The 12,485-nt window shown below is 42.2% G+C and overlaps 2 non-coding genes and 1 pseudogene across 2 annotated transcripts; 1 reads left to right on the forward strand and 2 right to left on the reverse strand.

Annotated features, from left to right (window-relative positions):
• Positions 1–1,060: 1,060 nt before the first annotated feature.
• Positions 1,061–1,935, reverse strand: LOC105605476 (E3 ubiquitin-protein ligase SIAH1-like; annotated as a pseudogene).
• A 360-nt stretch (positions 1,936–2,295) lies between these two features.
• Positions 2,296–2,368, reverse strand: TRNAR-CCU (transfer RNA arginine (anticodon CCU)). The gene has a single exon. It is a non-coding gene; the product is annotated as a tRNA-Arg (tRNA).
• A 7,865-nt stretch (positions 2,369–10,233) lies between these two features.
• On the forward strand, positions 10,234–10,306 carry TRNAM-CAU (transfer RNA methionine (anticodon CAU)). Its single transcript has one exon. It is a non-coding gene; the product is annotated as a tRNA-Met (tRNA).
• Positions 10,307–12,485: the final 2,179 nt, after the last annotated feature.

The following is a 12,485-nucleotide window of genomic DNA, read 5'->3' on the forward strand; positions in this document are numbered from 1 at the left end:
GGCTATTAGTTAGCCTGGACTTTCCAGGTGGCAGTAGTGGTAAAGAACTCGCTTGCCAGTGCAGAAGACCTAAGAGACTTGGGTTGGATCCCTGGGTCAGGAAGATCCCCTGAAGAAGGATGTGGCAACCCACTCCAGTACCTTTTTACCTGGAAGATCCCATGGACAGAGGAGCCTGGTGGGCACAGTCCATAGGGTCACAAAGAGTCAAACACAACTGAAGCGCCTTAGCAGGCACGCATGTGTTAATTAGCCTTCTACAGTTGAGGATGACAGGAAGGGGCCCTTGAGTAAGTGACATCTTGGTTGAAATATAAAGGATATGAAGTTAACCAAGCAGAAGAAGGGGAGACAGAATGTGCCAGTGACATGTGTAAAAGCACTTGGAGATGAGAACAGTCAATGTTTTTTTATTTATAGAAAAGAAAGTGAAATTTATTTAATGAAAACTAGAATTATAAAATTAGCAAATACAGGCACAAAAAAATATACACAAACAGCAGCAGCACTATGTATTGACTCACATAGGGGAATATCAGTGGTTCAAGGGCACTCAACACATCTTGTCAGTTAAAGGGAAAAAAATCCAAACATACGCACACACACAGGCAAACAAAAAACAAAAACAAGAACCCAGCATTTTTCAACAGTACACTTCAATCTACAGCAAACACAAATTCAGAACTGCTTTACTGTGCTTCCTTTTTTAATACAAAAGATGCCCATGTTGCATTAAATATATCTGTATTTTTCAGTGTTTACTGTTGACTTATTTTTAAATATATTAATGGTATTACATGCAAATCTTCCCTCTATTTAACAGCCTTTCCTTTGTCTTTTTTAATTTTTAGTATTGGAGGTATTTATTATTTTTGTTTGTTTAACCATTTATCATTTATTAATTATTATTATTTTTTAACTTTATAATATTGGATTTACCATCATGTGTCTAGCTTCCACCTACCAAAGATTTCTGGTTGGTAGGCAGACAGGTGCCTTATTCTCTGGGAAACTGAATGCATTGGTTTTAAACACTGGCCAGAAAATGTTTGTTTGCCATTTCAACACATGGAAATAGTTACAATGATGCGTAAATTGCCATTTTCTGCAAAACGCTGTGCAATGCTGGTGTCAAAGACTAGGCAGTCACTGTTCCTAATGGCTGTTGTAATTCCCTCATGAATAGATCGAGGAGTGGCTTCCCAAGCCAATCGCCGCCTATGAGCATTTAGCTCAAGTCAATAAGCAGAATTTTTAGCTTGCTCGCGTGTTCCTATCAGCTGTACAATCGCAAAGAATTGCTGGTGACCATCTTGGTTTTCCTGTTTCTCCAAGACTAGCATGAAGTCAAAGTCAAAACAGGACTGCACCATCACCCAGTCAACAGCACCAGGAAGATGAATGTCTATAGCAAGGAAAACTATATCCTCTCCCTGTAGGGTTGTCATGGACTCACGGTGATGCGTCAGATGTGGCACAACAGCATCCAAAGAGCCTTGCCATTTACAGGCAACACCAGGGAATGGACAGGAACAAGGCCTAAACTCACAGAGCTCTTCGTGGTCGGCCTGCCTTTTCTGTGTAGAGTTAGTTCACAGAGTTAGTTCACATCCAGAAGAGGAATATGTACATGCAAAAGTACTGAATTGGCCACTTTGTCCATAGCCAAGTTGCAAGTGGACCCCAATGGGCCCCGGCAAGTCGGACAATGTGTGAGCTTTGGGCGACAGTTGCGACAAATGAGACGGCCACATTGACAGGGAAAAATGGTCGGCAACACATAGTCAAAGCAGACCGGTCACTCAAAAAGACTCACCAGGTCATAGTTGGCCACAGCGGTGTCAGGGCAGGCACACTCTGGGAGGATGGCATACATGTTGAGGTTGCAGTAGGTAACGCTGGTGCAGCCTCATGGCTCATTTCTGTGGGCGGAGAGCACACTGCAAACCCTGGTTCTGGCTCAAACGCATTTCTTTGCCAACGCCAACCGCCGCCACCACCTCTTCCTCAGGCCACCACTGAAGGGACACTCTGGGAAGCCTTTGTTGGGCCACAGTTTTACACGTCATCAAAGCCTCCCAGCGCTCCTGCTAAATATTGCACACTAAAGACAGCCCCCCCCCCCTTGAGGAGGCACTACCTGTACACCGGTGGCCTGGAGGCGGCAAGAACAAACAATATTTTTTTTAAGTATGTTTATTTATTTGGCTGCCCGTGTCCAAGTTGCATGACAGGAGATCTCTGATCTTCACTGTGGTTTGCGGGATCTGTTTAGTTGCATCCTGTGAAATCTAGTTTCCTGACTGGGAATTGAACCCAGGACCTCTCCTTTAGGAGCAGAGAATCTTAGCCACTGGACCACCAGGGAAATCCTAAGAACAAACAATTTTAACCTGGGAAAACCAAGCCGTTTAAGGTAGCAGACCAGCCTGTCGATCAATAGGCACATTGCCAAGGCCCAGATTAGCCCAGCCAGGCAGAGGGAAGAGAAGGAAATAGGCAACCTGGCAATATCCTGGTGCAGCTCCATAATCGTGTGTAATGGACAGGCTGAGGGCTGGTCTGTGCCTCTCACCAGACCTGGAAACTTGGGCCGCCAGCCCCTACTCATGCACTCAGGAAGGCAGGTCTCTGGACCACAGTGTCTCCACCAGCACAGGTCAGTGAGGGCTGACAGTGGTTAAGATACTGGCTTCTAGAGTTGGGTGACCTGGGACCCCTGGCAGGGTGGCCTTGTGCAGTTTACCTATCCTCTCTGGAGCGCCCTCTCTTTCTTGTACTCCAGGTAGTAGGTGTTTGCAAATGTTAGTAATTATGAATACCGAGAGGTATTATGAGCCTTGGGATATTTCAGGGGAGAGAAGTAAGAAGAATGTGGGGCCTCTAGGTCTGCATTTAGGGCGCCAGAGCTCACTTCCTCTTTTGTAAGCTGATTTAGTCTCTTATTGGTCAAGCTGGTTCAATTTGATTTCTGTTACTTGTAAACAAAAGCATTTTATCTGATAATGATTTTTCTTTTTCTTTTTTTTTACATAGAGAATTAAGAAAAATTTTAAAGTGGAGGGTGTTGTGATGAAAAATTTAGCTGAAGTTCAGCAGTTTTTTGTTTTTGTTTTACATTTTGCATTTGGAGCAAGCAGAATGATGCCCTTACCCCCCAAAGATGTCCCAGACCTAATTCCCAGAACCTGTGAATATGTTAGGAATTCCCAGGTGGCACTAGTGCCACAGATCCCACGTGCCAATGCAGGAGATGTAAGAGATGCGGGTTCGATCCCTGGTCAGGAAGATCTCCTGGAGGAGGCATGGCAACCCACTCCAGTATTCTTGCCTGGAGGATCCCATGGACAGAGGAGCCGGACAGGCTACATTCCATAGGGTCGCACAGAGTCGGACACAACTGAAGGGACTGAGCATGCACCCACATGAATATGGTGCATTACGTGGCAAAAGAAAAATCAAGGTTTCAGATGGAATTAAGGTTGTAAATCAAGTGACCTTAAAATAGGGAGAGTATCATGGATTGTTTGGTGGACCCAGTGTAATCACAGGGGTCCTTCAAAGTGAAGAGGGAGTCAGAATCGATAAGATGGGAGAACTCAGCTGAAGTTATTAGCTTTCAAGATGGAGGAAGTAGGTCAGGAACTGAGGAATGCAGGGGCCTCTGAAAGCTGGAAAAGGCAAGAATACACAATTTCCCTTAGCGCATCTAGAAAGGAACGCAGGCCTGCTAACAGTGAGACCCATGTCAGATTTCTGACCTCCAGAGCTGTAAGGTATTAAGTAGTGTTGCCTTGAGCCACTAGGTTTGTGCTGATTTGTTACAGCAGCAATAGGAGACTCATACAGCATCCTTTTATTTTTCTCCTCTTAATGTCATTGAAGAGAAACTCAACACCTTTGACTTCAACTAAGATATGTAGTATAAGCCCACTTGTGTAAATTGTTTTTATTTCTCTCCTTTCTCTCTGCACCCACCAATCTTGCCTTCTATCTGTTTGCTGCTGCTGCTAAGTCACTTCAGTGGTGTCCGACTCTGTGTGACCCCATATACGGCAGCCCACCAGGCTCCCCCGTCCCTGGGATTCTCCAGGCAAGAACACTGGAGTGGGTTGCCATTTCCTTCTCCAATGCATGAAAGCAAAAAGTGAAGGTAAAGTCGCTCAGTCGTGTCCGACTCTTCGCAACCCTATGGACTGCAGCCTACCAGGCTCCTCTGTCCATGGGATTTTCCAGGCAAGAGTACTGGGGTGGGGTGCCATCGCCTTCTCTGATACATGTGTAGAAAAACATGGTGAGAGAAAATGGTTATTTCTTGGTGGTGAGACTTAGAATAATTTTTTTTTCTAGAAGGTTTTTGTTTGTTTTAATTAGAGGATAATTGCTTTATGGTATTATGATGGTTTTGCCATACATCGACATGAATCAGCATTAGGTATACATATGTCCCCTCCATCTTGAACCCCCCTAGAGTGATTTTTTTAAAAAAATGTTTCATCTTTGTGCTTCTTGGCACTTTTGGGGGGCTTTTATTTTTAATGAGCAGGCATTATTATCATTATTTTTAACCAAAATGATAAGGCCATGATTATTTATGTTCGTTGCCGAAGTCGTAGCCACCATTGAACAATCTGTGCATCCCAGATGAGGGCTCCTCAGCCAAGCAGCACAGCCCAGATCTAGCCTACTCCTTCCTCCTCTCCCCACATTGTAGACAAATAGATAAAATTTGTGCCTGGCTGTTCTGGGCTGAACTGTTTTCTTCCCAAATTCAGATGTTGAAGCCCTAGTCCCCAGTAGCTCAGAAGGTGACCATAACTGGAGATATGGCCTTTAAAGGAGTGATTAAGTTAAAATGAGGTCAAGTGGGCCCTGATCCACTATGATTGATATCCTTTTAAGAAGGGCAAGATTAGGACAGCAATAACACAGAAAGACCAGGTGAAGACACAATGAGTAGGTGGCCATTTGCAAGCCAAGGAGATAGGCCTCAGGAGAAACTAACCATACCAGCACTTAGATTTGGGGCTTTTAGCCTCTGGAACTGTGAGAAAATACATTTCTGATGTGTCAGCCACTCATCTGTGATATTCTGTTATGGCAATCTGAGAAGACTAATACACTGACATTTACCCGCTACTTTGCTCCAAAGAAACAACTTCTGTGTGATAATAATTTCAAAGTATGTTCTGAGAGGGCTGATTTAATTCCTCAAAGATACTTTATTTTCAGTCTTATAACCTCTTAGCAAACCTGTCAACCTGTGACAGATCAGAATGGTGCTTATGACTCCTCAGCTGACAGAAAACACAGGCCCATGGGGTATCATGTGGATCTCCTGGTGCCAGCTCTGTACATGGCATAGAAATGCTGAGATCAGGGGCCAAAAAATACATCATTCCTGTCTAGAACAGAGTCCATCACATCAACAGTTTTCTCTGGAAGTATCACATTTGATTTTGGCCCTGATCTCTAAGATATCCTCATCCTGTTGTTCACAGAGCCTTTTAAAAATCTATTTTATTTTTAAAATTTATTTATTTATTTTTGGCTGCACTGGATCTTTGCTGCTGTGAGCAGACTTTCTCTAGTTGTGGTGAGTAAGGACTACTCTCTAGTTGCGGTGTGCAGGCTCCTCATTCCAGTGGCTTCTCTTGTTGCAGAGCACAGGTTCTAGAGCCTGTGGGCTTCAGTGGTTGGCGCACATGGGCTTAGTTGCCCAAGAGCACGTGGAATCTTCCCAGACCAGGGTTGGAATCCGTGTCTCCTGCAATGGCAGGTGGACTCTCAACCACTGGACCACCAGAGATATCCAAAAAATGTTATATTATATTATATTATATTATATTATATTATAATGTATATATTATACAATGCTGTGTTAGTTTCAGGTGTACAGGAAAGAAACTCAGTTATATATTTACATATATTGATTCTTTTTCAAATTCTTTTACCATTTAGGCTGTTAAGGAATATAGAGCAGACAGACTTTTATAAGTTAAAAAAAGATTGAAAATCTTATTTAATTTTTATATAAATTTATTTATTTTAATTGGAGGTTAATTACTTTATAATGTTGTATTGGTTTTGCCATACATCAACATGAATCCACTACAGGTGTACACGTGTTCCCCATCCTGAACCCCCCTCCCTCCTTCCTCCCCATACCATCCCTCTGAGTCATCCCAGTGCACCAGCCCCAAGCATCCATTCATGCATTGAACCTGGACTGGCAATTCGTTTCATACATGATATTATACATGTTTCAATGCCATTCTCCCAAATCATCCCACCCTATCCCTCTCCCACAGAGTCCAAAAGTCTGTTCTATACATCTGTGTCTCTTTTGCTGTCTTGCATACAGGGTTCTCACAAAATCAAACTGAACCCTTCCTGGCTCTCCCTCATTAATTCAAGGTATGAAATTTTGTGGATTTTTAAAGCACATTCTTATTAATTAAAATGTAGCTCAAATTTAAAATGAGGATCCAGCTGCCAATATTACTATTAGGACTTTAAGCTGAGAAAATATTCACCAATCATTCTTGAACTTTATAGCTGACTGTGCAATGGTGAGGTCAGTGGACATGCAGGTCCCTGAGGCATCACCTAGCAAGCCAGGCAGAGAAAGCCTCCAGGACCTGCCCGAGGTCCATTGCTCCATGGTGGGTGAGAAGAACGGGGGAGCTACATTTGACCTTCTAATGGGCAGAGAGCAGTAGGGTAGGGAAACCCAGGAGAACTGCTCTGCAACGTGGCTGGAAGTCTTGGTTTTTATGGTTATGGGATTTGTATTTGGGTTGTCTTTAGCCAATCGTTCTGATTCAGAGTCCTTCCTGGTGGTGCACACCTCGTTCAGCCAAGATAGATGCCAGTTAGAAAGACTCTGGGAGGTGGCTGAACATGTGGTGTCTCCTTTTGACCTTTCCCAAACTTTTCCAGTTGGTGGTGGCTTATTAGTTCTGTGTTCCTTACCAGGATCTCCAATCATAAAACAACTCATGCAAATGGTTACTATGGTGCCTGGCCAGGGTGGGCAGTTTCAGTCAGTGTGCTTTCCCTAACAATTTCGTTGGTCTTTATACTACTGTGCAGTGTAAATCCGATGAATCCCATTGTGTGTATATAGGTGTATATGTGTGTGGTGGGGGGTCTGGTCCAACGGTAGGGAGCAGGGTTCCCAGGCATCTTATATATACAGGGCCTGTCCTGTATTTATTTTGTGCTATGTCCCTGCATTGCCTTTGTCAGGATTCCCCAAATCTTGTATTTAGCTTTTTTCCCCTTATTGACGTACCAACACTGGACGTGCATGTCTCTCAGCAAGAATACTGGAATGGGTTGCCATTTCCAACTCCAGGGGATCTTCCCACCCATGGATCAAACTCACATCTCTTGTGTCTCCTGCATTAGCAGCCAGATTCTTTACCACTAGTGCCACCTGGGAAGCTGGCAAAAACTGCACATTTGGAACCATTTTTCTGCCTCAGTAACTGGTTCTTTGTCTTTTTCCTTGTGTCCCTCAGCATGTGGGATCAAACTTGTGCTCCCTGCATTGGAAGCATGGAGTCTTAACCACTGGACCACCAGGGAAATTCCAATATTTGCTTCTTAAATTGCTAAAATGGCAACACTACTGAAAATCATACCTCCCCAAACAAAGATCTGGAAAATCTCTTACAGTTGCTCCTGCAGGTTTGAGGGAGGAAAGACCAAAAAGGGTGACTGAGAATGAAAAATACACACTGCAGAAAGGAAAAGGCTGTTTTGTGGGCAAAGTCTCAAGTTGTGACCAGGTAATCACCATTTAGATATAACTTCAGCTGTGTTCAGGTGCTTGGAAAATCAGCCAGTCAGGAATAGCCTCACCCCAGGGACTATATTTGTGGACTTGGCACATCAGCGACAGGCCCAAGCTTCAAAAAGTGGACAAACCATCTGAACAGGCAAATTACAGAAGACATTAAAGATGTCCAATAAATGTGAAAGGCATTCAACCTCATAAATCACAGGGGAAATGCAAATTAAAACCACAATAAGGAGCATAACATAATATCAGATTGTTAAAAAAGAGAGAAAAGAAAAAAATTCAAGGTAATTCTTTGTGCACTGCTGGTGGGAATGTAAAATGATTGAAGCATGTCAGAAAACTATTTGGAACTGATAGGTTGCTGCTGAGCCATGAAAGATGCCAGAAATGTTGGCCTGTGGAGAAGAGGAATTCAATCCATAGCCAGTGACAAGGCTTGATCTCAGAGCTTTTGCATAATAAAGTTTTATTAAAGTATAAAAGAGATAGAGAAAGTTTCTGACATAGACATCAGAAGGTGGCAGAATGAGTGCCTCTCTGCTATTCTTTAGAAGGAAGTTATATACCTACTGAAAATGAAGTAGCTCAGTCGTGTCCGACTCTTTGTGACTCCCGTGGACTGTAGCCTACCAGGCTCCTCCTTCTATGGGATTCTCCAGGCAAGGAAACTGGAGTGGGTTGCCATTTCCTTCTCCAGGGATCTTCCTGACCCAGGGATCGAACCCGGGTCTCCCACATTGCAGGCAGACGCTTTAACCTCTGAGCCACCAGGGAAGCCATATACCTACTAGCAGGCTTCTAATTAGAGAAAGGAAATGTCTCACAACTCAGAGAGTGGCACCAGGCCCCTCACCCACAACATGCATTTTGAGATAACGTTGCCACAAGGTGAGTCATCCCAGGCCATTCATGATCGACATGAATCTTGAAGAAAGGTGGATTTTCAAGCAAATACATAGACTCATTAACATTGAGTAGGAGAACAACTGTATGAGTAAAACATACTGGTTTCTTCAGCCATTATGGGTTCTGAGTCTTAGGCAGAACCAATTTGAAGAAAGAGAGTCTAGGGTAAATACATAGCTCATTAACATAGCTTAAGAAAAACTCATTGGTTAGCTCAAGGTTTGAGAAAAGTTCAGGTGGAACCAGGTGTCATCATGGCAACATGGAATTTTAAAAGAAACCTCCTTTTAATTTTGTATAGAGAAGGGGAAAAAAAATCTATCACTTGTAGTTTGTTTCCTCCATTTGGGGGCCTCTAGCCTTCCTGCCTGTTACCCTCTCAGAATCATGTAAGAAAGTTGAAATATATGCGTTTTCTGTGATCCAGAAATTCTGCTTCTTCAGGCATATTGGAGAAAGGATAAACAAACTGTGGAATAATACACCCAATCAATTATCCCTGAGTGACTAATGGCCAATACTAGAGTCAGCCAGTGGAAAAATCCTCCTGACTATCAGCCAATCAGAGACAACCCCACGTTTCTACAGAACAGTCAATCAGCAAGTGCTCACTCCCACAGCCTGTTCTAAAGTAGACAGTTGACAGCAGCCTTACTCCAATCATTGCAGGAACAGGCTACAAGTCCAATGATGCTTCCGTATTCTTGCTTCTCATGTCTGCCATCCCTAGATGCCCAACTCCTCCGAACCTTCTCAAAACTCTGGCTTCATTCTGGAAATCTGTGCCTTATAAAGCACAGATTGCCCTCACAGGTAAACGGAAATTTCACCTTAAAAGAACAAAGCTAGTGGAGGTGATGGAATTCCAGCTGAGCTATTTCAAATCCTAAAAGGTGATGCTGTTAAAGTATTGCACTCAATATGCCCACAAATTTGGAAAACTCAGCAGTGGCCACAGGACTGGAAAAGGTCAGTTTTCATTTCAATCCCAAAGAAAGGCAATGCCAAAGAATGTTCAAATTACTGTACAATTGCACTCATTTCATATGCTAACAAGATTATGCTCAAAATCCTTCATGCTAGGCTTCAGCAGTACCTAAACCAAGAAGTACCAGAGGTATAAGCTGAATTTAGAAAAGGCAGAGGAACCAGAGATCAAATTGCCAACATGCTCTAGATCCTAGAAAAAGCACGGAAATTCCCCCAAAATCATCTGCTTCTGCTTCATTGACTACCCTAAAGCCTTTGACTATGTGGATCACAACAAACTGTGGAAAATTCTGAAAGAGATGGGAATACCAGACCACCTTACCTGTTTCCTGAGAAACCTGTATGCAGAACATGAAGCAATGGTTAGAACCAGATGTGCAACAACGGACTGGTTCAAAAGTGGGAAAGAAGTACGTCAAGGCTGTTTATTGTCACTTAGCTTATTTAACTTATATGCAGAGTGAATCATTCAAAATGCTGGGCTGGATGACTCACAGGCTGGAATCAAGATTGCTGGGAGGGGGACTTCCCTGGTGGTCCAGTGGCTAAGACTCTGCACTCATAATGCAGAGGGCCCCTGTTCAAGCCCTGGTCAGGGAACTAGATCCCACATGCTGCAACTAAAGACTGAAGATCTCACATGCTGCAATTAAGACCTGGTGTAGCCAAATAAATAAATAAATAAATAAATTTTTTTTTTTAAAGATTGCTGGGAGAAATATCAATAACCTCACATATGCAGATGATAGCACCTTAATGGCAGAAAGCGTAAAGAAACTAAAGAGCCTCTTGATGAAAGTGAAAGAGGACATTGAAAAAGCTGGCTTAAAACTCCACACTCAAAAAAAAAAAAAACAACTAAGATCCATGGGGATGATCCAGAGAGATGATATGGGGTGGGAGGTGGGAGGGGGGTTCATGAACTCATGTACACCTGTGGTGGATTCATGTCAATGTATGGCAAAACCAATACAGTATTGTAAAGTAAAATAAAGTAAAAATGAGAAAAAAAAACACAAAAACTAAGATCATAGCATTAGGTCCCATCACTTCCTTGCAAATAGATGAGCAAAAAATGGAAACAGTGACAGACTTTATTATCTTGGGCTCCCAAATCACTGTGGACATTGACTGCAGCCCTGAAATTAAAAGACGCTTGCTCCTTGGAAGGAAAGCTATGAGAAAGCTAGACAGCATATTAAAAAGAAGAGACATCACTTGACTGACAAAGGTCCGTACACTCAAATAGATGGTTTTCCCAATAGTCATGTATGGATATGAGTATTGGACCATAAAGCTGAGCACTGAAGAATTGATGCTTTCGAACTGTGGTGCTGGAGAAGACTCTTGAGCATCCCTTGGACTGCAAGGAGATCAAACCAGTCAATATGAAAGAAAATCAATCCTGGATATCCATCATAAGGACTGATGCTGAAGCTGAAGCTCCAATACTTTGGCCACCTGATGGGAAGAGCTGACTCATTGGAAAAGACCCTGATGCTGGGAAAGATTGAGGGCAGGAGGAGAAGGGGATGACAGAGGATGAGATGGTTGGATGGCATCCTTGACTCAGTGGGCATGAGGTTGAGCAAAGTCCGGGAGACAATGAAGGACAGGGAAGCCTGGTATGCTGCAGTACATGGAGTCACAACAAGTTGGACACGACTGAGTGACTGAAGAACAAAGAGGATTTTGGCTTTGTAATAATTTTTAGTGGTTGCTCTAGGGATTACAATGAATATACCTAACCTTTCACAGTCTTAGAGTTGATATTTTAGCACTTCAGGTAAAATGTGGAAGCTTTGCAACATGTAGTTCCTTTACCCTAGTTCTTCTGTTACATTGTCAACTGTATTACATTTGTATACTCTGAAACATCAAGAGACAATGATAACATTTTTGTTTAGAAAAGTCATTCATATTTTAAAGCATATATGAGGAGAAAAATGGTGTTCTATGTTTACCCAGGTATTTACCATTTCTGTTGCTCTTCCTTCATTCCTGAAGTTCCAAGTTTCCCTCTGGTATCATTTTTCTGGATCATTTCTTGTAGAGCAGGTCTGCTGTTGACAAATTCTCACAATTTTGTCATCTGAAAATGTATTTTGTCCTCAGTTCTGAATGTCATTTTTGCTGATTGGAACTCTGTGTGACTGTTAAAATCAAGATGTTGTTCCACTGTCTTTTGGCCATCATATTTTTGATGAGAAATATGTGGAATTTATATCCTTTCCCTCCTATGAGTAATGTGTGTTTTTCTCTAATTGCTTTCAAGATCTTTTGTTTTTGGCAATTTGATTATGATATTTCTTGACATTATTTTCTTTGAGTTTATGCTGCTTGAAGATCGTTGCATTTCTCAAGTCTGTTAATTTATGTCTTTCACCCAAGTCGGAGATGATTTTCCTATTATTTCTTCAACATTTATCAGTATCATCCTTGGTTTCTGAGACTCCAGTAACATGCATATTAGACCTTTTGATAATTTCCTATAGGTTCCTGAAGTTCTCACAATATTTCCTTTTTGTTCTTCAAATTGGATAATTTCTATTCACCTATCTGCAAGTTCACTGACTCCTCTGTCATACCTATTCTTCTATTGAGACTATCCAGATAATTTTTAAAATTCTAATGTTGTATTTTTGGGTTCTAAAATTTCCACATGGTTCTTTGTTATCATTTCTCTATAGTTTTTACATACTCTGTAGAGTATTTTAAAAAAAATTACAGTCTTTAAAACAGGTGCATGCGTGCATGTTAAGTCGCTTTAGTCTTGTCT

Source organism: Ovis aries, chromosome X (assembly GCF_016772045.2).
Source record: "Ovis aries strain OAR_USU_Benz2616 breed Rambouillet chromosome X, ARS-UI_Ramb_v3.0, whole genome shotgun sequence".
Lineage (NCBI taxonomy): Eukaryota > Metazoa > Chordata > Mammalia > Artiodactyla > Bovidae > Ovis > Ovis aries.